The 25,563-nt window shown below is 39.5% G+C and overlaps 1 protein-coding gene across 1 annotated transcript in view; it reads right to left on the bottom strand.

Moving 5' to 3' along the window:
* Positions 1–1,362: 1,362 nt before the first annotated feature.
* UBE3D (ubiquitin protein ligase E3D) overlaps positions 1,363–25,563 on the bottom strand; it is a 210,066-nt gene continuing 185,865 nt past the window's right edge. Inside the window, exon 11 of the mRNA XM_065543795.2 lies at positions 1,363–1,381. The gene's annotated coding sequence lies outside the window, so the exon portion shown is untranslated. The remainder of the gene's footprint in view (positions 1,382–25,563) is intronic.

The following is a 25,563-nucleotide window of genomic DNA, read 5'->3' as shown; positions in this document are numbered from 1 at the left end:
AACAGGTTGCAATATTTTGTACATACAATTCTTGGTGGGATTTTTGCATTTTTGAAGTAATATAAACTATATTTACACCGTAACTTATTTATTTGGTTACCTGAAACTTTGCCTAATTTGATTAAGGCCTAGAGCAAGAGAAGAGTCTTCATCTTGTCCAAGCTACACGGCAAACAGCTCTCTGCACCTTGATCCCCATGACTCAGCCAATGCTATGGCTAATTAAATGCCTTGAGCAGATTAAGATAATATATGATGGCTGCAGAAATTCCCGTTAGAAGAATCACAATGAAGTCTCCAAAGAATCTGAGAGAAAACTGCATCCTCTTTGGTATGTAGCTGTCATTCTTTTGGAAGACAGTAGTTTGATTGCCACTGGGCCCTGCTAACCATGGTATACCTGGTGATAGGGGACTCAGCTGACCATTATAAACTTGGTGTTACCAGATATACCTAGCTCTAAACTGGCTGCAAACAATACACTGCACAGTCAAGGAGAAGTTAGTGTATTAGAGACCAGCCTTAGACAGATCCTCAAAAAAAAAAAGTTGAATAAGAATGTTGCCTACCCTTCCAGCAGGCCTGAATCTCCCATGCTGCCATCTTCCCCTCAGCTTACTTCATGGGCCCACATTGCTGTGTGGAAAGTTCCCTATGATGCAGTGATATAAAAGAGACACCTGTGGCTGACAATAGGCAGAGACACACCTCCATGATATTAGAGCCCACTCAGGAAGAGAAGTGGAAGAGATAATTTTTTCCAGTAGGCAGAACTTCAAGTATATGTCTTTGTCCATATTGGCTAGGAAAAGGGCAGATTGATTAGATTTAAGAGATCATCAAGCTCTTAGAAGAAACAGGATCAGATGATTGATGGCAAGAAAAATATCTGTGTCTCATAGAGATGCTCATTATAATGCCTCCACTGCAGAGAAGGTTCTCAGTTGTCAGGTGAAGCTCAGCTAACCTGTGGTATTAGTTAGCCTCTTTCTCCAGCCAGCCCATCCTTGTTCAGTGGGTTCTAAAATCATCCATATTGACAAGGACAGAGGTTATACACAAGCTCATCAACAAAGAACTACTCTCACTATGGTTGACTAAGTTACTGTCAGAGTCAGGTGCCAAGTCTACCAACAACAGTTACTGACCCTGACCCCTCCAGTAAGGTAGAATACTCTAATTGGACCAGGAATTCACCTGCGGCAGATTCATTACACTGAATCCTGCTACATCCTTGGAACAGACATTTATTCTGGATTTGGGTATGCCTTCCATATCTCAATATCTCCTCAAGTAGCACCTACCATAGACTTACTAGATGGCTTTTTCATCCTCATGGAATATCACACAATATTGCTTCTGGCCAAGAAAGTCCTTTTAACTATAAAAAGAAATAAGGAAATGTTATAAAAATGCATTGGTCACATCTGCTTGCTCATTACCCATATGTAGCTGGAATTGCCTATTAAAGACTCAGTTACTATATCAGCCAGTATCTAACACTTTGCAAGCTTGAAATGCTCTCCTGTGGAATTCGGTAAATGTTCTGAAGAGCAATCAATTACTGGCTAGGAAACAAGAGTTCCAGCACTGAAGGGGTGAGTAGGGTTGGTCCTTTTTATAGCTACAACTCATGACTAATTTACAAAATATTTATTTCCAATCTCCATTACTTTTTACCCCTAATGACTTAAGTTTTTCAAATCCAAGGGAGAAATGCTGCCATCAAAGGGTTTAATAATAATACCACTAAATTGAACATGGCAACTGCCGTCTGCTCAGTCTCTTGAGGACACCAGATAAAACAAACAAAGTGGTGTTTGATCCTGGTTGTCTAGGAGAAACAGAATAATTGCTGCAAATTTGGGGCAGGAAGACTTTGGCTAGAATCCAGTTGATCTGGGGTGCCTCTACTAAGCCAAGAGGCAAAGAAGGGTCTTGCAATCCAAAACAAACTGGACACCAAGAGTTCATATTCCTCAGAAATGAAGGCTTCATTGAGAAAGTCAACAGTCTGAGGTGCTAACTGAAGGAAATATCAACCATGGCTCATGCCATTACAGAAGTAAGAATTATGGCATCTACCTATCATTTCCTACTCGCTCTGTTATGTATATAGTCATATAAGTAGATAAAATGCCCATCTTTTCTCTTTCCTTTTTCTCAGGATCGTTAACTTTACTGTTTGGTACTTATATTGCAGAACTTGGGATGAGAACTTGATTGATACACTAAAATACATTTTAGTTGCCTCCCTTCAGGAGTTTCTGATCATTCAGAAGGTGGTTATACAACATTAGGCAATTTTTGGAAGTGTAAATTTGGGACTAGATTTTAATCTCTGTACATGGCACATAACACAGTGCAAAAGATAAACTATGTCATTCGTAATGTTTATGTCATTCGTAATGTTATCTGCGTCTCAGTACAAATAGTTTTCTTCAGATCTATCTTCCAGTTCATGAATTCACTCTTCAGGTGTGTCCAATATCCTGTTTAAAATGCTCACTCAGTTTTTACTTCAGTGTTTACATTTTCAATTTCTGGAAGTTCTATTTGGCCTCTTTGGCAGTATATTTCTTTTCATCATTTTAACATACCTTTTAAAAGTCTAATGGATAAAAGTAACATCTGAATTCTTAGGCTTGTGATCTTGATATTTATTTACTGTCTTTACTGATTTTGGTTCAGGGTAAATTATTTCCTTGAATATTTTGTAATTTTAGATTGTGAGCTCATCTTTAGAGGATCTATTTCTGTGGGAAACCACTTTGGCCTAGGCTGTGTGTTTGCTTTTCCCAGGTACCCATGGGTTTCACTGACCTGTGACAACTTCTCACCTTGTATCTCAGCTTGAGGGTTCATGAATCATAAAGAAAAGTATATATTTGAATCACAAACCATGAGATGGCAAGCCTGTGATTATAGAGTTCTCCAGGGGAGACTTTGTCCCCAAGCAACCAGTCTTAGCTAGTGACGCTGCCATGTGGTTTCCTTGCATGGGTGAGCATATTTATTTTCTAGTCACTCTTTTACTAAGTGTTGCCCTTCAAGAGTCCCAGCTTTATACATATATCTCAGTTCCAATTCCTGTCTCTTACAGTCCCCACATCTCATCATCTATCGATCCATGGTGTTATGGTCTATATCCCTAGCTTCTCATGACTACTGGCACCCCCCCAACACACATACACACACACACACACACACACACACACACACACACACACACAAATAGCAGTAACTGCTACGGTGTCAAATATGACTTTCTATTCACTTTCTCTACGGAGATTATGTTTTATCAACTCATCTATGCATTCAAAGGAGAGGTTTAAAAAATTGTTCATATAGAATTTCTAGGCATTTTGTCATGAAAGGATTTGCAGTTTAATTCATATAATGTCTGGAAAGAAAGTCTCAGGTAGTAATAAATTAGAAAGGGCTCTGAGATAATGAATCTTAAAGAAGGGGGTTAATTTGCTGGGAAACAAAAAAGGAAATGGTAGTGGGAAAGAGAAAAAAAGCACCCCTGCAGGAGAGTGGTGGTCGTAAAGAACCACAACAGAAAAGGGTAAAGCAATTGGCTTTCACAAGTGAAGACAAAAATCTTCAAGCCTGCCAGGGAGACTGTTAGATGAAGGGGCACAGAAGTTGGGGAAAGAGTGTGCTGCGTCATATGTATTCTGGGAGGTGATGGGAATTTTCCATTAAAGATCTGTGTCAGGTCATTGTTAAAAGAAAGCAACAGTATATATGGCTTTAAGATCCAGCCCAGATTCCCAGTTCCATGGGGAAAGGGACGCATGAAAAAAGCCTGACAGTTTTGAAATGAAAGTTCATTTAACCAAAGGAGATATAATAGAGCCGAGAGATGACTACTGAAGTCCAAAAGGAGACTGAACCCTCTGATACAATTTGACATTGAACAAGTGTTGACAGATGAGCATCCACAAGCACTTCTGACAAGATATAATGCCCTCAGGCTGTGGACAAACCTGGAAGTGGGCAACTGACAGCCTGCAATACACACACCACTTTATTCTTCCTTGTCTGCATTTTATGATTACGAATCAGTTTTCTTTGACGTGCCCCATTTTTCACTGCAGCATCTTCGTCTCAGTGCCTTTATCAGTTATAACTTCATCAGAGCATTTGAGTGCACCATTTACAAAATTGCTTTTTGCTGAAAGTTAGAGAGTATGAACCAGTGCAATTCTACAGAACAAAAGAGAAGAAAGAAGCACTACCTGGAGACTCCAGCACAGATGGCCTTCAGTTTTCTAACAAAACACCATTGTGAGGTGTTTTGCCAATAAATTTCTTTACGTGTTACAGTAAGATGAAATAACCATTGAGTTGATAATGCATGTATGTTTTCTCTATACATGGATAAGAGAAGAAAGTAAAGGCCTTTGATGTAATGTAAAGGATTCCATGTAAAACTTAAATGCACAGTGAAGCATTTGAATATGCAGAATATCCACATGCAAGCTTCTCTTGCAAATCCTCTAGCTCATAATACAGTTATTTCTGTTCCAAATGAGAACTCAGTTCTCTCTGTGGGCAGCTCTATTTTATACCCCTCCAGGTCTGTGTTCTCGGGCTTCCCTAATATACTCAAAGGCCTATAGTAGAGGACTGGCAAATCCTCTAATTTTTAGAAGCTATCCACACTATCAGTTCAGCTTTGGCATCCTCTTCTGTTGACAAAATTGCTTGCTTTTATTCTATCATCCCACGTGTTAATGTAATGCTAATCGCCATGGCATGATCAGCTCCAGTGGCTTTATTCACAATTATGGTCTGTAAATAATCTATAACCCATGAATAAATAATCTGGTAAATATGATTCATGAAAGCAACATTATGTCCTTAAAGTCACAGATTTCTACAGGTATCAATTATAGCAAACAGGAGTTGGAAATTGCAACATAGCTTCTGCTGTGCCTCAAATGTCAGATCCCTGAGACCAGATAAATGTCTCTGTGTTCCTATCCTAATTGTGCCACTAAGCCAGTAGTCCAGAGAAGGTAATTTACCCTCTTTCTGCCTCCCTTTTTCAATCAGCAAGGTGAGAGAAGACTACTATTTGTAACTGGGCTAACAGAGTTCAATAAATGTCAGTGAATAAATTGACATTAATATAAGTTTAGATTCATAGAATATAAATTTTCTTGAAACATGCCTGCATAAGTACCAGGTGTCATTCTCCTAACTACCAGCTACTTCAAATTGCAAATGTTTGGCTTCAAAGTTAAATCAAGGTCATTTTTATTATAGTTTAGTGCCTCTTCATATAACACATTATTCTAGTTTAACACAAAATAAATATATGTTGTGCTTGGGTATCCACCAAATCCCATCTCTCCTAGAAATATGGCCCACATAATCTATTTAGTGAAAAAGCAAATAAAACCAAACAAACTCCAGCTGCCCTCATGGAAAGTTACTGCCCGGATGAGCTGAGTGTTAGCCTTCAAGATACTTAGATGGGTGGGCAGCTAACCCTTTCCTGAATCTGTTTTGTATCCAGTCCAGTGAACAGGAAACAGCTGTGACTGTTGAATTCCAACAGCCATGCAGTGACCAGAAGCAACAAGGTGCCCATCTCTGCCCATGGCATCAAGTAATTCATAGATTCGGCTGCTCCTGTTGTTGTGCTTTTTCTTCTTTTCATTTCTTTCCTTTTTTTTTTTTTTAAGGCAGTTCTAGCAGATGGATCAATCAAAGCCCCAGAGTTCGAAGAACCCAGAGAGATCACATGTGTGAATAAATTCCCTCTCCTTCACTGATGCTCATTTTTCTTCTCATTAGCAGATAAAACTGAACTGGGCAGGATGGTTGTTGAGCCAACCTTTCTGTTGCTTTCACATGAAGCTCTGGCTTATTCCATCTTCACGGTGCTTTCTCCTTTTCTTCTTCCTGTCTCTTCTCCTTTAGATTTGATGTAAACATGTTTTTCAGAAGAATCCCCAGTAAATGTTCCATGAGTCACCTTGCTTATGGGATCTCCCCCATCACTTACATTTTCCCCCAGCAACGTTCTCATCATGGCAATGCTGCTGTAGTGTGTAGGAGGAATGAGTTGGGATGGGGTTTGAGTTCATGGTTCTCAAACACCCGTATACTTAAGTGATACCATACCACGCCTTTGCCTGGTTATAAAGAGACAAATATATTAATATGTCTTGCTTTAAATTGTCAATGCCTTTTCTTGAGCTGCATGTTATAGATAAGCTGTATAACTCCCTCTTATCATGTACTCTGGAATCAACTCTTTTTTTTTTTTCCTGCTACACTGGCTGGATCTGACCTATCATGCACTCTGTATTTTCACATATGTATCATTGAAGCACAATTCCTATATAATATGGTTTGACTCAGTGTCCCCACCCAAATTTCATGTTGAATTGTGATCCCAAGTATTGGAGATGGGGCCTAGTGGAAGGTGATTAGATCACTGGGGTGATTTCTAATGGTTTAGCGCTATCCTCCTAGTGCTGTCTTATGATAGAGTTCTCATAAGAGCTGGTTGTTTGAAAGTGTGTAGCACTTCCCCCTTTGCACTCTCTCTCTCTCTCCTGCCACCGTATGAAGACGTGCTTGCTTCCCCTTCACACTTCTGCCATGATTGTAAGTGTCCTGGGGCCTCCCCAGCCATGTCTCCTGTACAGTTTGTGGAACCGTGAGTCAATTAAACCTCTTTTCTTTATAAACTACCCAGTCTCAGGTAGTTCTTTGTAGCAATGTGATAATGGACCAATACACTAAAAATCTGGAAAGCTGATTTTGGTAAAACCAGTACCCATCAGTTAATTTTGCCTCTGGTCTTTAAAAAATATATTATGAAAAGAATTTTGCTCTACTGCCTTGGCCATTCTTCTTGGCAACCATTCTTTTTCTCATCACTCAGAAAGCAGCCTAAGGTTTGGGCAACCATCCTGACTTGTTTTGTGACTGTGAAGGGGTCTGGTACACTTGCCAGCTGTTTTCTCTCAGCTTGTCAGGCTAGGGCCCAGCTGCTGAGACAGCTCTGCCCTGGCTCCTGTCAGTCTGCAGAACCTCAGAGGTCTGTTAATATTGGCCATTCATTTCCAGGTCCAGACTGTCCCCCTCTGCCTTTGGCCACAAGGTCAGTTCTGCCCACAACAGCGAAACGACCTGGCCATGCCCCTTATATCCCTCCTTAGGAGCAGGTAGAAATTTCTCTGTCCCATCTGGTCACACATGACCCAGGATTTCGTATAGGAGCTCAACTCAAACACTTCTTCCATTCTGGGACTTCAATCAAATGTACCTTGATAGTCAAGGTCCATTAGGCCTTGACAGATGAGTGATAAATATAAGAATCAGAGAATTTCTTTGCCTTAAAAAAAAAGTCTGGTTTTTAAGAGCTGTGTCTTCTTGCAAAATCCTATTTTGGATTTCAGGAGCTAATTTAAAATCTCTTGCTTTTCTTTTTATCTTGTTCTCCCCAACCCTTGCCTCAACACACACCCCCTCCCACTTTGTATTTCCGCTATAACAATCTTCAGCCTCCCCAAGGCAAAGAATGTTCTCCAGAACAGTAGGAGGAACTGCAAAATATAAAGTATACATGTAGTTTTTTTAAACTGTCCCCTCATAAGGACAAGGAACCACATCCTGTCTGTACCTCAATCAAAGTGCCTAACATCTACAGCTCATTCCTTTGTTTCCTTCAGACCCCCAAATCCTCTGTATTTCTTTCTTTTGAAACTGTTCCTGACACTATCTTCATTTTTTTCTTTTTCTCTCTTTAAATCACTGCCCACTTTTCTCTGTCCCTTTACACTCTGGGGATGAGGCCTTTATTGTTGCTTGAACTTCTCTGTCTTCTCATCTTCTTTACATTATCTAAACTTTTCATTTGCATTTTAATTTTTGTTGCTTTGACTTAAATTTCTTTGCCTCCATCCACCCCAAGCCTCATCTCCATTAAATACTTCTGCAACTAGGAATATATATTTTAGTTTTTAAAGTCTCTGGGTCCATTTCTTCCCCTTAGCGTTTCAGGAATACACAGAGGATATTTAATGTGGTTCTTCGGGAAGTGTTAGAACCTATGTACTGGGATGGGCATCTATTTTTTTGTTTTTTCATTTTTTATTTTTTGTTGAGGAAAGGTCTTTCTATAGCCCAGGCTGGTCTCAAACTTCTGGGCTCAAGCAATCCTCCTGCCTCAGCCTCCCAAAGTGCTAGGATTACAGGCATGAGCCACCATGCCTGAAGGACATCCATTATTATGTAGGGCCCAAAGGAAGAAAAATTTCTTAGCAAGAAAAAACTCCTACCATCTAAATGGAGAATCCAGGACAGGCCATAGTACCTAGCCAGAGAATACTGAGGTTAGACAGAGAGCTACAAAATAGAGTTTAACAACAGCAAGAGATAAATTTTCAAGTTATAGTTTTCTAGTAAGGCAGACAGCCAGCATTTTGCAAAGCATAGTGAAGGAAGAACCTCTGTAAACGCTATGCTTACAATGAACAGTTTTCATTTGCATATTCATTGACTGAAAACAAGTTGTAACTAGTAGTAAGAACCCTGAAAGGAAAGAGAAAACAAAACCCACCACTATTTAATGAGTGTTTACCATGTGTTAGGCAGAATGCAAAGTACTTTACATGTGTTGTCTTAATTTCCACAACCAACCCTATAAAATTGAAGTATTATTTTAGCCATCACACAAAAGGTAAAATTGAAGTTCAAATAAGTCAAGTTGCCCCAAATCGCATAGCATATATGTGACAAAATCTAGGTGGTTTTAACACAAGCCTACACTCTTCTACCAGAATCATGTGAGAAGAGAAGTGATCACAGGATATAAATGGGAAAGAAAACAAGCTGAATTTGGACAACACGGGGAGAAGAGGAATCCAAAACAGAGATCCTTTCCTTGGATGTCTGCATAAGAATGATTGTCCAATGTTTAATGAAAAAGAACATGATATTGACATCAGAACTCCATTCAGTAGTATATATAGGTATTATATATGTTTACATTTTTAAAAAGGTATAGCAATATATATTACTCTCTATAGAGAGTAAATTGATTCTGAATGAATTATTTTTATATATTTATAAAAGTATGAGTTACAAGTCCTCCATTGTCAACTGTAGATACATAAAAATTTCAGTAAATGTTTTGGTAGGAATCATGAAAAACCAAATGAATAGTCCCCTTGTTATAGAATTATATTTCAAATAGTGTTTTAATTGTGTAAGCCAATTAATATTCTTCATTTCATATTGTGTTATGTCACACTATTCTATATTATCCTGAAAAGAGACAAAACGTTCTTGCTTTTAATCATTTTAAATCATATGTTAACATTCTCTCTTGTTCAAACGAGATTTTTTAATCCTCTATGTATTCTTTGCAAAGTATCCTAGTGCCTGAGAAATTTTTTCAGTTATTGCTAAGGCATGATCAGAAAGAGCAATCGTTTCACACTATATTTCATAGCCTCTGTTCCTTTTAGTTATAATACTATTAATTATTTTGGATCTCTTTCCTTTTCTGTCAATATTTATATTTCAAAGTGTTAGCATACATACCTAAACAATTACATTTTAATTCTCTTTTCTTGCAGGCTGATTGAAAATGTGATGGCATCATTACATTGTAAACTCCTAGACTGTAGTAACCACAACTTATTAATGGTGTCTACAGGGTATTGGGTGCATAAAAGGTGCTGAGTAAATATTTGTTGACAGAATGTTGGCAACCTCTATACTTAATTTTAAAAAACAGTAATAATAATGAACATTTCCTGAATTAAAGTAACAAGTATGTTTGGCATCATGCTAGATTTAAAATTACTTCTCTTATGTAAGCCTTATAACAACACATTATTTCTATTTTAAAAATGAGGAAATTAAAATCAGGGAGGTCAGGTGACCTACTCAAGATCACATACAATAAGTGACAATAAGTGATGGAGTCAGACTCCAACCCAGGTGTATCTAACTCCAAAGCCCATCCCTTAAAGAGTACACTTTTCTGGCCTCTCAATGTTCCCTAAGCAATTGCTGAACACCTTTTTGACCTCATCATTCCCTTTCACATTTTCTTGGAGAACATATACATTTACAAATTTCATTTCCCAACCCTTGTCCAATTCATATCTGTACTCCTGCAAGGACATTTCAGATCTTATCTGTATGTTCATTATTTATGGTTCTTCCCAGTAGTGTGCTGGTAAATGTTAAAGAATCAGTTTGGGAGAGTGGAAGAGAAACCCCGATCTATAATGCTTATCTGATTTCCGTGATATAGATTCTGCTGCCATGGATGATTTCAAGCTATCAACACGATGTCGCTGAACAGAATTGGAAAGAGATATCCAATCTCTCGGGTACAGCTTTCTGTACCTGGCACCTGTGAATTCTAGCATACCATCAGCTCTTTCCCATATTGGCTAGTATGAAGCTGAAAAAAAAAAAGCATTAAAAAATTAAAATCCTCCATGTTAGGATATGCTTTGGATAAGTACCTAGTGACATGGTTTGGCTGTGTTCCCACCCAAATCTCATCTTGAACTATAGTTCTCACAATCCCTATGTGTCATGGGAGGGACCCAGTGGGAGGTAATTGAATCATGGGGGCAGTTACCTCCATGCTGTTCTCATGATCCTGAGTGAGTTGCTATGAGATTTGACAGTTTTATAAGGTGCTTTCCCCACTCTTCGCTCAGCACTTCTCCTTGCTGCCACCATGTGAAGAAGGACGTGTTTGCTTCCCCTTGTGCCATGATTTTAGCTTCCCGAGGCCTCCCCATCCATGTGGAACTGTGAGTCAATTAAACCTCTTTACTTTATAAATTACCCAGTGTTGGGTATGACCTTATTTGCAGCGTGAGAAAAGACTAATATACCTGGTAAACACACATCTGTTTTAAAATTTTTGAGTACTGTTTCATGAATTAAATGAATTTTCACTCTTCCAGAACAGAAGTTGTCAAACTGTGGTCCCCAGACCAGCATCATCAGCATCACCTGGGAATTTATGCAAATGCAGATCCTTGAACCCACTCCAGACTTACTGAATCAAAAAACTTGGTGGTGATCAAGGGAGATCAGCAATTGTTTTAACAGGCATCCAGTGATTCTGCACGCTAAAGTTTGTGAACTATTCAAAAGTAAAAATCTCTTGTCCATTTCAACCCTCAAGGTACAGCAAGTCTAACAAGGGAGAGTCCAAGGTCAATTTTAATGAAAAAAAAGAAAAAAAGTGGGGAAAGTCAAAGTTCAGGCGAGTAAGTGTATAATGTAGACTGCAGAGAAGAATGGTCCAGGCCCAATTATTACTCATAGCTGAGTCAGGAGACGTGGGTGTAAAACCTACCTGAAGAAAGGCCCTCCAAATCAGAGAAGAAATTTGCTGACTTTTGGAGACTCCTCCCAGAAACAATGGCTTAGTAGGTATCAGACAAGAGTGGACCCAGTTGGAAAGCTTCACGCCTTAGCACACTTAGCTAGGGGACCTCTGTGTTTTACATAAGTGAGTTAAAACACAGATTTCCTACCTAAACCCCACCTGGGATAAATTTTTTCTGCCTACTTCAGTAGTTCACCTGTCTTAGATTCTTCTGCTGGGTTTGTTACAATAACACAGATGGCTGACTTCCTCTCTCCTCCGCCTCTCCACCACCTGACAAAGATACTCTGTTTCACCAAATTCCAGTGAGCCTCCTCTGAACTCTCTTCTCAATGAGACCCTGGCTTTTAAGCTTCTGTGTTTGTGTCTGCATTGTCCATTTTGGCAAGAATCCTACTAAAGCAGCTGAACCAGAATTCTCCACCCTGCAGATCTGATTACCCTGAATATCTGATCGTCCACCATCCCCTAGGTGATGTCTGATCACCCTGGCCTGCCTTCCGCAAGAATCCTCTTAGGTCCCTTTAGCCAGAATTTCCCCTTATTCCTGATGTTTCCTCAAGTAAGTTTCCATCCTCTGATGCCCCCCTGCTCCTTAGCTATTGGGATGGTTAATACTGAGTAGCAATTTGATTGGATTGAAGGATACAAAGTATTGTTCCTGAGTGTGTCTGTGAGGGTGTTGCCAAAGGAGATAAACATTTGAGTCAGTGAACTGAGAGACGCGGACCCACCCTGTATCTGGGTGGGCACCATCTAATCAGCTGCCAGCATGGCTAGGAGAAAAGCAGGCAGAGGAATGTGGAAGGACTAGACTGGCTGAGTCTTCTGGCCTCCATCTTTCTCCCGTGCTGGATGCTTCCTGCCTTCGAACATTGGACTCTAAGTTCTTCAGCTTTTGGACTCTTGGACCTGCACCAGTGGTTTTCTGGGGGCTCTCAGGCCTTCAGCCTGTGGCTGCAGTGTCGGCTTTCCTACTTTTGAGGTTTTAGAACTTCCTTGCTCCTTAGCTTGTAGACATCCTATTGTGGGACTTCACCTTGTGATTGTGTGAGTCACTACTCCTTAATAAACTCCTTTTCATATATACATCTATGCTATTAGTCCTGTCTCTCTAGAGAATCCTGATTAATACAGCTATAAATCCCCACTCATCCTTGTTGTATTTGGAGTTGAGCCCAATCTCTCTCCTATTACAAAACCCTGTTGTAGGACCTTCCTTTGAATAAGGTCTGTCTTACCATCTTTAACAAGGGTCGTGGCACAGCTTTTCTCTAACACAGTCCACCAAGTTCCTAATTCAGTAGGAATGCCCAGGAATTAGCATTTGTAACAAGTTCCCAGTGATGCCACTACTGGTCTGGGAACAACACTCTGAGAATTACTGGCCCTACCTACATTTTCTAAGTTCTGTATAGTGTTCTTGAGTTGTTAAGGAGCTGTTGGATTTTGCCTCGGGGGCTGTTTTGATGGGGTGTTAGGTGAGGAGATGTGTACAGTGGAGCCAGCAATAGAAAAGCTTTCATTTTGGCCAGATCATCATTGCAAAGCAGAGACACAGTTTAATCAGAACCATAATTGTTACACTGCATAAGAATTCCAGTTTTCTCTAGTGTATCTCATTTTACTGTGAAGAGATATTTACTGCAGAAAATTTTTGTAATTAACACATATAAGTATAATCAATTTTGGCTTATGGTAATGCTTTTCTAGAAATCAAAATGTATACTGGCATCAATGTACAAATATTCCAGAAACCAACATTAAGCAATTTATGAGGTATTCATTAATATTCTAATACATTATTTTCGGCATCTCATTCAGGAATGAGCTGAGACTTTCTCTGTGAAGATTCAGTGTTCCTATTACTGAAATGACCCAAATGTAGCAGAGCAGTCAGTATAGCCTGTCTTCCTCATTCTGCTCCTAACCACATAAATAACCAAATAGTATTCATTAAATTTGCAAATGGCATCACGCTGGGAGAGAAATTACCACAAAGGAGAGAAAAAAACCTTAAATACAACATGACCTTGATAATTTGGAGCAAAGGAGAGAAAATATAACAAACATTATCAAAGCAGAGTACTCACATTTAAAGAGAAAGTCCAAATTACAAAATAAAAGAAAGGTCATTATACATGCAAATTTGCCTCTTATTTGTTGATCTATTCAGCAATTTATTATTGAGCACATATTATGTGCCAGGCTCTGGGGATAGAGTGGTGAACAAAACAGACATTGTTTCTCACTCAGGGAACTCACAGAACAAGAGGGGACAGGGGCCTTAAACAAGAAAATAAATAAACATCTTCCAGTTGTGATAAGTGTTTTGAACAAAAAGCAGAGTAATGTGAAAAAGAACAACTGATGTGTGAGAGAAGGAACTATTTACAGTAGAGTGGTTAGGGAAACCTCTCTGAGATATGAGCTGGAACGCAATGAGACGCAATCTGCTTTCAAAAGAATACTGTTCCAGACAGAGAGGGCTGTCCAGACAGAGCAAATATCCTGTGCTAAGTCCCTGGGCAGGAAAGGTCTTGGTGTTTTCCTGAAACTGAAAGGAGGCAGGTGTGGCTTGAACATAGTGGACAAGAGAGGTTGAAGAAAGATATGAGGCGATAGAGAGATGAGAGCAAGAGGAGAGAGAGATGAGGCTGGAGAGAAGGCATCCAGGGTAAATATGGCATAGTAACATTTTCAAGCAGGAGTTGGCAAACATTTTCTGCAACAGTCCTGTATTAGGGTTCTCTAGAGGGACAGAACTTAATAGTGTATATATAATATATAAAGGGAAGTTTATTAAGTATTAACGTACACAGTCACAAGATCCCACAATACGTTGTCTGCAAGCTTGAGGAGCAAGGAGAGCCAGTCCAAGTCTCAAAACTGAAGAACCTGGAGTCCAACGTTTGAGGGCAGGAACATCCAGCATGTGAGAAAGATGTAGGCTGGGAGGCTAGGCCAGTCTCCCTCTTCATTTTTTCTGCCTGCTTTATATTCACTGGCAGCTGATTAGAGGGTGCTCACCACATTAAGGGTGGGTCTGCCTTCCCCAGCCCACTGACTCAATTGTTAATCTCCTTTGGCAACACCCACACAGACACACACAGGATCAATACTTTGTATCCTTCAGTCCCATCAAGTTGACACTCAGTGATCACAGGGCCAGAGTTTAGGCTTTGATGAGTCCTAAGGTCTCTATCACAACTATTCTGTTCTGCAGTTGCAGCACAAAAGCAGATACAGACAATACTTAAATGAATACAGGTGGCTGTGTTCTAATAACACTCAAATATTTACCAAAACAGGCAATGGGTGGACTTGGCCTACAGGCCAAATTCTTTCAGTTGCCAACCCCTGAAAGAATAAAAGTGGGCACAATACTATCCTAGGAAACATAAGTAGGAGCAGGACACTCACCTTCCAGATGAGTCAGCATTAGTCAGAACATCACTGAATGAATGTCTTCCTTGGGCTCCACACTTAAATGGGATATGATAAAACTCGCGTAGGTTCTAAAATAGTGATGATTAAAGGTTTGGAAAACTGGCCAAGTAAAAAGTTTAAATGAGCTGATGTATTCAACTTGAGCAACAAAGAAGAGGTAATAAAATAGTTTTCACATGTTTTAAGTGTTATTTTGCTAAAGATTGTCCAACTGTTTATATGTTCACTGAGCAGAAAGACATGAGAACTGAAGGGAAGGGAAAAGCAAGACATGAGAAGGAAATGGAACTGGAAGAATATAATGACCTGACAAAGTAAACACAAAACAATGGGTCCCATTGGCTCCCCTCTCTGCCTCCATGGCAGACTTTTCTGTTCAGGAGTGAAATAATGTTTTAATGAAAGCATATTAAAAAACCTCATTTTAAAGGAAAACCATAGTGTATACTGTTATCAAGCAAATAGTTGCCCATAATTTGTCATCTTTAAAACATTACATTTTCCTTTTTTTTTTTTTTTTAAAAAAGCCATATTGTATTGATCAATTACTATAAGCCAAGTGTGCCGAGCATTTGACATGCATCATCTTGTTTACTCTTCACAGTACTCCTAGGAAGTCAATACTATCCCCATCCTCATTTTACTAAAAATGAAGTCAATGCTATTCTTATCTTCATTTCACAGACAACTTAGACTAATGTTACTAAATAATTTGTCCAATGGCAACTAGCTAATAAATGTTAGACCCAATTAATTTTATTTTTTAAGTGAGGCATAGTAAATGAGGAACAGCTGTATTTACACTTCTTTTTAAAATAGCACTGAGTAATATTTATCATAAGATCTCTACGTTTTAAATCAAGAAGGCCAAAATTTAGAATGCACTTTTGACTACGACCAACCTAGCTAATCCACAGCTCTATAAACAATAATTTCTTCTTATTGTATACGTGTGTGTGTTATGTGAAGAAGCTCAAATCTTTGAAAACTCTATAGATTCAGTTTTCTAAGCTCTCTTAGTGTCTTTTGTAGTATTTAAGGTTTTAAATTTCTTTAAAAAGAGGAAGCATGGTTATTTGATCATTTCTTTGATAGTTCTGATATCTAAAGTATTTGCAGGTCTGTTTTTGCTGTCTCTTATTCTGTTGGTTCCTACTCTTGGGTATTACTTTCTTACTGTGCTTAGATATTGTTATAAGCTGCTCATTTTTTTTTTTTTCCCAGAAAATTTATGGTGAGACTTCTTTGAGGCCGAGGATAAAGGCATATTCCTCCAGAGAGGACTGGAATTTACTTCTGCAAGTGCTAGGAGGCACTACCACTTCAAGGCCAATTTAAACAAAATTTACAACCTGTGGTTTTACTGGACTGCAAATCTGGGAGGCTGGGTTGCAAATCTGTGTCAAGATTAGCTTGTAGTAATATCTCAGGGATAGCTTTCCCTCTTTCTGTCACTGCTTGGTGCCAAGGTAAATATCCTTGCACTCTCTTGGAGGAGGGTATGAGGTGAATTTTTTTCCGACTTACCCTTATACTTTGAGATCCCAGTATTATGAGCAGACAGATCGTCTATTACTCAAGAGCCATCTGCCCTTTGCTCTTGGCTCCTGGGTGAGGATCTCTAAGCCCTTGGAATGTACTACCCAATATGAATGTCACTGTGTGCCTGAGAGTCTGGGCCACACCAACAGCCTAATGATGTGATTTCGAGTTGGGGCTGTGAGTCACATGGTATCAGCTCGAGCTCTAGAGGGGCTGGAGACTAAAGGTCAGTTTTAAGGCAGGCAGCCAGGTCTAAGTAATTGAGCCCCAATACAAACTGGAAGCGATGGCTCAGTTGAGCGTCTCTGGTTGACAATACTCTGTGCACATTGTTTCACATCCTTGCTGGGAGAAGCTGGCATTGTCCATGACTCAGCTGGGAGGGGGCAATGGAAGCTCCATATATGGATTCTGCCCCCTGTGTCTCTGGCATTTGCAGATTTTAATCTGTATCCTTCTGCTATAATAAATAATAGCTGTGAGTATAAAAGCTTTCAGTGAGTTATGTGAATCCTTCCAGCAAGTTTTCAAGTCTGTGGCTATCTTGGGGACCCCAAACTTGTAATGGTGTCAGAAGTGAGGGTGGTCTTGGGGACTCCCCTACCTCTGCAGTTGTTCTCAGTAGAAAGTGGTTGCTTCAGAGGAAAAGTGGTCTCATTTCCCAGCCAGTCACATAGAAATGGAAGAGTCTGTAGTAATTAGGAGATGCAACATTTTCCTGCCTTTAGCCTGTGTTCCATACCTGTTTCACCTAAGTTGAGCAGTATGACTGAACTAATTTTAATTGAAATGTCAGAACAGGCTTTTATGAAATTCAGATGTAGTCAAATATTGACTAGATAATTTCTCAATAAAACAAATTTTATCATATGTGTATGCATCTATATATAAATGTAACATATACATTTATGGTTATATGTGAGTCAACAGATGTGAATTACACATACAGTTCTGATCCTGCCACTTCCTAGCAATTTTTTGGTGATTCACTTAAATTTTTTGAGTCTACCTCCTCATAAACCCAGTCATCTAGGTCAGGGGTTCTTAGTGGCGATGATTTTGCCTACCAGGGGCCATGTTGGAAATTGATGGGGCTACTTTTGGTTGTTGTAATATTTGAGAGTGCCATTGGCATTTGGGAGAAGCCAGGGATTCTAAATTTTCCACAATGCACAGCACAGCACTGCCCATCAAAGAATTGTTCTACATCCCACACAAATACTGGATGTTTTGTCAGACATTCCTATAGGTGAGATTGCTTTTTATAATTATCTGAGCCCAGAATCTAACTCCATTTTATGCAGAAAAACGAAGTATGTGTTTTGCATGATTTTAATACACATGGAATTTTCCAGATTTACAACTGCCATGTATTGAGGGGAGATTTCACTGTGTTTGGTTTGGCACTTGCCCTGAGATGCCGCTAGAGTGAGTCACTGAGACCACCCACCTGTGTGAGTCTGCACGTGCAGCTGCACATGTGTGGTGTAGGCATAGCCTGCTACCCAGGTCTTCCAGTGTGGTCCTAAACTGAACATTCCCATATTAAAGTGCAGAGTATTTATTATAGATTACTTTCATTTCTCCTCTGTGTTGTTGGTAGTGCACTTTGTGTGCCTGTAGGTTATAATATCTGTGGAATTAATTTCAAAATAAACTTAACTTATTCCTCCCATCTAACTGAGGCTTTGTCCCTTTGACTATCATCAGTTAGATATTTTTTTAGATCAATAGTACAACATGGTGAATATGGCTAATAATTGAGTACCGTATAGTTCTTTTTTCTTTTTTTTTTTTTTTGAGATGGAATTTCACTCTGACGCCTAGGCTGGAGTGCAGTGGTGTGATCTCGGCTCACTGCAACCTCTGCCTCCTGGTTTCAAGTGATTTTCTTGCCTCAGCCTCCCAAATACCTGGGATTACATGCATGTGCCACCATCCCCAGCTAATAAATTTTGTACTTTTAGTAGAGACGGGGTTTCATCATGTTGGCCAGGCTGGCCTCAAATTCCTGACCTCAAGTGATCTGTCCACTTCGGCCTCTCAAAGTGCAGGGATTGCAAGCGTGAGCCACCATGCCTGGCTAATTTTTTGTATTTTTAGGAGAGAGGAGGGTTCGCCATGTTGACCAGGCTGGTCTTGAACTCCTGACCTCATGTGATCTGCCCACCTCGGCCTCCCAAAGTGCTAGGATTACAGGCATGAGCCACTACACCTGGCCGAGTACTATATATTTCAATATCACTAAAACAATAAATTTCAAATTTTCTTATCACAAAAAGTGTGAGATGCTTGAGATGATGGATATATTATTTACTTGATTTAATTATGGCATATTATATTTAAAAAATGACATCACTTTGCACCCTATAAATATATACAATTTGTCAATATATAATTTTAAAAATAATATCTATGGATTTTATTCTGTATGGCATTCTAGCATCCTGTCATATTTGCCCCATGCCGATTGCACACACACAAGAAGAGTAGAAAATGATTTAGGATCCCCTTTTTATGAAAAAATATCCACATTGTTAAGAAAATGCCAAGGTACATAACTCTGTAAACTTTCTTCCTGCTTTCACTTCACTTAATTAGCCTAGTTTGGGCTTTGCACAGTAAAAAGCTCTGGGTATGTTTCTAAGCCACCCTGTCCCATGTGGCTTCATAACTATCTACTCCTTCAAGATATGGTGTCTTATCAAGGATTATCTTCTAGTTCAGAGAAGGGGCCATTAAGGTCATTTTCAAAGGTAGCCTCTACTCAGGACCAAGTGATTTTGTCTTCATTTCAGCAAAATGCATTTCAGTAGACTTACTACTAAGGAGTGAAATCACACTAATGGATAAGACCGGGTCCTTCATCATAAACGTCTTGTAGTGTAATTGGGGAGAACGTCTTCAACCCAAAAGGCTGTGACATAATACAGGGAATGTGAGGTATAAGCAAATGCTATGAGGGACCTGGGGGAGTAATTCATTCGACCTAAAAGAATGAGGAAAGGTTTTAAGAAGTGGGATGGGTTTGGGCAGATGTGTTTCAGGCAGGGGCACTTCATTAACAAGGTGTGAAGAGGAGAATAGAAAGCATGAGGGAAGCCTCAGGGGATCCTGGCTAGCATGCTCAGAAAGTTAACATCAGTGAGGAATTGTGGGCAAAAAGGCCAGAAAGATAGGTTAGGACCTGTCTTAGTCAGCTCAGGCTACTATAATAAAGCACCATGGACTCGGTAGCTTACAAACAATAGAAATTTATTTCTCGCAGTTCTGGAGCCTGGAAGTACAAAAGTAGGGCACCATCATTGTTGGGCTCTGGTACAGGTTCTTTCCTGGTTTGCAGACTGCTGACTTCTTGTTATGTCCTTATGTGAGGGAAAGAAGACAAGAGAGCTCACTGGAATTTCTTCTATAAGGCCACTTATCTCATTTATAAGGGCTCCTCTGTCATGATTTACTTGCCTTCCAAAAGGCCCACCTCCTAATACCATCTCATTGAGGGTTCAGATTTCAATACATGAATTTTAAGGGGACAGAAACATTCAGTCAATCGCAGGATTCAGCTGTGTAGGACCTTGAAAGCCAGGTTGTGAGGTCTGGAGAGAATCCTGCATGTAAGAGGGAGCCGTGAAGTTTGGAGGAGAGTGACATGATCAGAGTCCTGATTTTGGAAAATTTTCTAGCCAGCAACTGCAGGATGCATTGGGGTTAGGAGGAGGTAGGGAGAAAGGGACTTTGGTAAGTTGGTAGTTGTGACAGTGCCGCCAGGTAGGAATATGAGGGTGGGAAGCAGAGAAGAAGCAATCAGACTAGAATAAGAGGGCAGAGACAGACTCACAGAGGAGGAGGATTACGAGGAGGGGTTGTATCTTGGCTCCAAGGGTTCTGGCCTGGGTGCATGAGCATCTGGTGATGATGCCGTAACCTGGATACCACCTCCAAGGGGAGGAAGAGATAATGAGCTTGGTTTTTAGATCAGTTGGATTTGAAGGGCAGATACTATGTTCATATGGAGACGTCCAGCACACTATTAGAAAAAGAGGCTGAGTGCTCTACAGTTTCCAGAGTATGGGTCACTTCTCTACTGCTTTTTCTTCCTCTGAAAAAAAGGCCCTCTTCTCTGTCCCAGCTGAAGGCTATGGACAGCACTGTGGTTAACAGTTCATGCAGAACCCAGTCATCCTAGAATCACATACTAGTTCTGCCTCTCTCTAAGTTGTATGACCTTAGGTGAGTTATTGGATTTCTCTAAGCCTCATCAGTTTCCTCACATATAAACTGGTGATAACAAAAGTATCTTCTGTATAATGTTCCCACAAATAAATTAATTAATGCCAATAATACCTGGCATACTGGAAATGCCTAAAAATATCAACTGTTATTAAGTCAAATTATTTACCATTCTATGAACACACCCAGAACGTTCCTTCCTCCTCTCATTTGTCCCTGCTGCTGCTCTCCACTTACAACGCTCTCCAAAGGAACTGATTCCTACCATTCACCTTACTCTCTACACAAGATCCTGAAATCATACTTAGTCTTGACTCTAGGAGCCAGTGTTTGAATTTGGAATTATCCATGAGATTGGAAAAGCTTGCACCCTCACTGTGATGATTAAAAAAGGCTTGACTGGCTTAGAAGGGGAAATCCAGTTTATCCTATTACAGAAAATACTCTCATGCTGTAGGGCTTTCCTAAAATCTTTTAACAGAGGGATCATATAGCAAAACACCTCATCAAAATAAAGGCTTTTTTGGAATATAAAAAAGGAGAAAATAAAAGTTGGGGAAACCCCAAAAAATGTGGTAATGTCTAATGTTTGCTACTGTTTTTTTGTGGACAATTGAATACTTGGCATCTCTATTTTGGATTCCTCTTTGGCAGCACTTTCCCAGGCTAAAAGTGCTAGTAGCCAGTTCTTCCCAGCTACCTTCCACCTATGCTTTGTTTTGGCAAGTGTAACTTGCCGGAGAGTTGCAGAAATGCTACTCTGCGCAGAGCTGATGCCAGACTGGAAAAGACATTGTTCTCTGTAAAATTAAGATAAGAGATTTTGAAGCAGAAGGGCCAATCTGCTTCAAACTACGACTTCAACAATGTTTTTAAGTTATCTGAAACAGTAGCTCAATGTCATTCTTCGGGTTTCTACTTATTACAGTATCTTTCTTCTGTTTTAGAACAGTTCCTATAGCAATATAATGAAAATAACCTTTACTTTTTTTTCAGCCACAAAGAGAGAACTATAAATTATTCCTCACCCTAGTTTCCTTTCATCACATACAAAAGCCAGTGCTTGCTCTGCCCCAATAAATCAAAGCTTCAAAAAGGGCAAGGCAGCTAATCAGAGAACGCAGCTTCTACTAACTAGACAATAAATTTCTGTGTCTGTCATCTTTGGAATTAATAAGAGATAAAGGGCCACTTTACACAAAGTTTCCAAAACAGGTCAAGAAAGAGTCAGGACATAGAATGAACTCGTAAACCTGGTCATTATGACAATTTAATCTAATAAGAAGTGAAGGTTCATCTGTATTTTACACATGAGCAAATGTCTTCAATACATTTCCAACAGGACAAAATACTTAGTCGTTTTATTTTTGAAAAGTATATTCTCAAAACAGAAATAAATGTTTTTAGTCTGGGAGGAATAAGGAAGTGATATTGGAAATAAACCTTAGAGGAAATAGAACCTTTTAACAGCCAGAGAGATTCATATTTTGTAAGAATGGATTAACTCAAATCAGTCATACTCTATTGACCCAACTTTTCTAGTTTTCCAATATGAATGTCCCCAATAGAGTAATTAATGAAGCCAACATTTACTGAATTCATTCTCTACATTAGGCATCGTGCTAAGCACAGGATTAAGAAGATGAATAAAACACTGGACCTGCCCTCAAAGAGTGACCACCCTTCGAAAAGTTCAACTGTTCCTTAATTCTATTACATAAAATAAAACACAAGAATCATTATAAATTGATTCCCAAGTTTAGTTGGAATCTCCACATGAAAGTTTTGCTCCACAGCAGTTTTCTCAGTAAAATAAAATTGAATAATCTAAGACACAGAGAAGACAGCTTTCCCAGGATAGAAAGGAGTTGCAAAAATCAACTCAATCTAACATAGCCATAGTCACAAACTTAAAGTTGGTAATTCTACATAACAGCTTTAAAACTAAAAGAGAACAAGAATGGTCAAAGCTTGTGTTACAGCACTTCTATAAAGGTAGAACAGGCAAAAAAAAAAAAATAACTAAATTTTAGTCCCAGGTTGAACCCAAATAGTACTAATACCTGAGATTTCTGCCCTGAATATATTTACATGCAGGACCAAGAGAACTTCTGGGAGAACCTCATTTTGGAAGAAGAGATAATTCTGAACTTGCATTTGGTTCAAAAATGGTATTCTAGTGTTAGATTATATGGTACTCAAAATTTGTTTTCAAGTCTAGCCCCTGGGCTGGGATAATTTCAAATTTTAAAACATTAAAAAGAGCAACTTTCACTAAGAAACTATAATTATAGACCCTGGGGTGCAGGGCAACACCCGTTTTGGGATCTGTGTCACAAAGTGCAACACACGGTGGAGAGGATCAACCTTCTCCTTTGGTCTATACCCTACACAGTGTAACTTTGGCTTATTGAAGTTTCCAAGACTGTTTCACTCCTTTGCTCCATTGGAGGCTCCCAGGTAGTAGAGGCACCTACACCTCATATGGGGCAGCAGTGAAGATCATCAGCACCAAATGACGCTGGAGAAAAATAGGAATAAAGTGGCAGATGCCATGAGGCAAATGATGCATATGGGCACCCCAGAGGGCACCCTAGACATAATTAGAGAGTATTTTGCAGGGAGCGGCAGGACTTTCAACGGTAAATTAGGATAAGAATCAGATAAATAGGGTTTATTCCTGCTCATCTCACCTCATTGTCTACTCCCCTATGTTCGGCTCCATACACACAGGTTACTCAAATATTAGATCCTAATTCATTTCAAGAATGTGTTGAATTATTCTTTTAATAGAAATAAAAGTGCTCACTTATCTGAAATTTAGTAGCATAAATAGTCAACAACTTCTTTCCCATCATGGTATTTCAGGAGGAACACTGAAATTTTACACTGGGGTGATCCCACAGCATAATTCTGAGAAGGAAAATGCATGGGGAAATACGAATAGAAGGAAGTCAGACTGGTTCACCAGGGAAGATCCTTTGCCTTGTTCTCCTGAGAACCAGTGACACTGAACAAAAAGATTCCTGGTACTTTTGGAAATTATATAAAAAGTAAATTGAACTTCGGTCCAGAGGGCATCCCTGTAGGATGCCTGGTCAGAGACTTCTGGGCTGGATTCTTTTCCTCACTTAAAGATTTTTGCAAAAGCTTTTTTGCTTGCAAGAGAAGATTCTGAAAAAGATCTCATTTTAAAATATCTATATGAAAATGCTTAGAATGGGTTGTCACGTCCCTTGTTAGAGCAAAGCTGACTAGAGATGGAAAACTATGTATTCCATTGTACCTTTAGTGGCCTTCACAAATAAGTAAAGGTAGAATAGGAAAAAAAAAGCACTGACAAAGCTATTTGGTCAAGACATTTTTTGACAGTTTTTTGGAATTGGGAAGTGTTTTCTTGTTTTGCAACAAAAGGTCTTTTCTTCTTCTCCTCAACCTACCTTGTGTTCTGCAACCAGATTGGTTTTTCTAGTGCATCACTTTTATGTTATTCTCCTGCTTAAAACTTCAGAAAATCAATTCTACAGGGGATGACAAGGAGGGGTGGCAGAGCAGCAAATTCATAGAATAATCACTGTATCTAAAATGTATTGCACACTGTGTGCCAGGTGCTGTTCTAAACATTATGCATGCATTAACCCATTTAATGCTCAAATAACCCCTATGAGAAAAATGCTATTTTTTTTACCCCATTTTAAAGATGAGCTTAAAGAACTTGCTCAAGATTGCACAGGTGGCATTTCAATCCAGGCAAGCGGATTCTAGAACCCTCTCACTCTTAACTACTGCATCTACATTTTAGAGCTCAAAAAGCCCTCAAGGGTACAAAAAATATATATTTTCTGTTCATGTTGTGCTTGAGCACTCAGAAGTCAGAAGGAAGGAGAATGTTCTCCAGCTTCATGATGACATTCAAAGCTTTCCACAATCTAACAAGAACTATTTCCTGTCTTATTCACAGTCCAATCTCAAGTCCTCCAATCTAGCCAAATGTTCTTACTATTTCAAAGTTTCATTCTTCCAGAGTGTCTCATTCTTCCCATCTTTCCAAATCTTAATCATCACTTAAGGCCCACATAAAATCTTGCCTCATGCAGACAAGGATGCCTTCTCTGTCCATTGGGAGGGCCCTCTTTGTACTCCACAACCGCTGAGGTCCACACCAGCAGTTTGATATCATCACTCACTGCTTTGCCGGTTTCTCTTGTGTGTTTTTTCTCACCTCCATTCTTAATTTTACTTTCATACAAAGCAATCTCTAATGACAGTACTCATTTCAGGAACACTTTATGTCTGTGTAAGGAATACAACCACTGTGGCACAACCACAGGTGGTAGCTTTTGCTTACGTAGGGCAGCGGTCCTCAACCTTTTTGGTACCAAGGACTGGTTTTGTTCCATGGACCTGTGGTGGAGGGGGATGAAACTGTTCCATCTCAGATCACCAGCCATTGGTTAGGTTCTCATAAGGAGCACGCAACCTAGATCCCTCTCATGTGCAGTGCAGAACAAGGTTCACCTCCTATGGGAATCTAATGCCACCTGATCTGACAGGATGCGGAACTCAGGCAGTGACGCTTCCTTACCCTCCGCTCACCTCCTGTTGTGTAGCCTGGTTTCTAATAGGCCACAGGCTGGTACCGGTCCATAGCCCGGGGGTTGGAGACCCCTGATGTAGAGAACATACTTGGCTTGATGGAATAAAGGGAAACAAATAAACACAAGCATTGAAACTGGCTCTTCTAAAATTGCCAGGAGCAATTGTCACAGGGTTGGAAAGATACGTAGGAAATGTGTTTTCTTTATCAAGTTCTCTCTGTTTCCTCTAGTGATTTTTAACACACACATTTCTAACTTACTGGTGATTTCATTAGAAATTTTAAAAATATATTGCAACTTCATTTTCTTGTGATATCAACAATAAATATCTCTTGCCTGTGC

This window comes from Macaca fascicularis, chromosome 4 (assembly GCF_037993035.2).
Source record: "Macaca fascicularis isolate 582-1 chromosome 4, T2T-MFA8v1.1".
Classification (NCBI taxonomy): domain Eukaryota; kingdom Metazoa; phylum Chordata; class Mammalia; order Primates; family Cercopithecidae; genus Macaca; species Macaca fascicularis.
The sequence above is the reverse complement of the archived record's forward strand: the minus strand, read 5'-3'. Positions and strand labels throughout refer to the sequence as shown.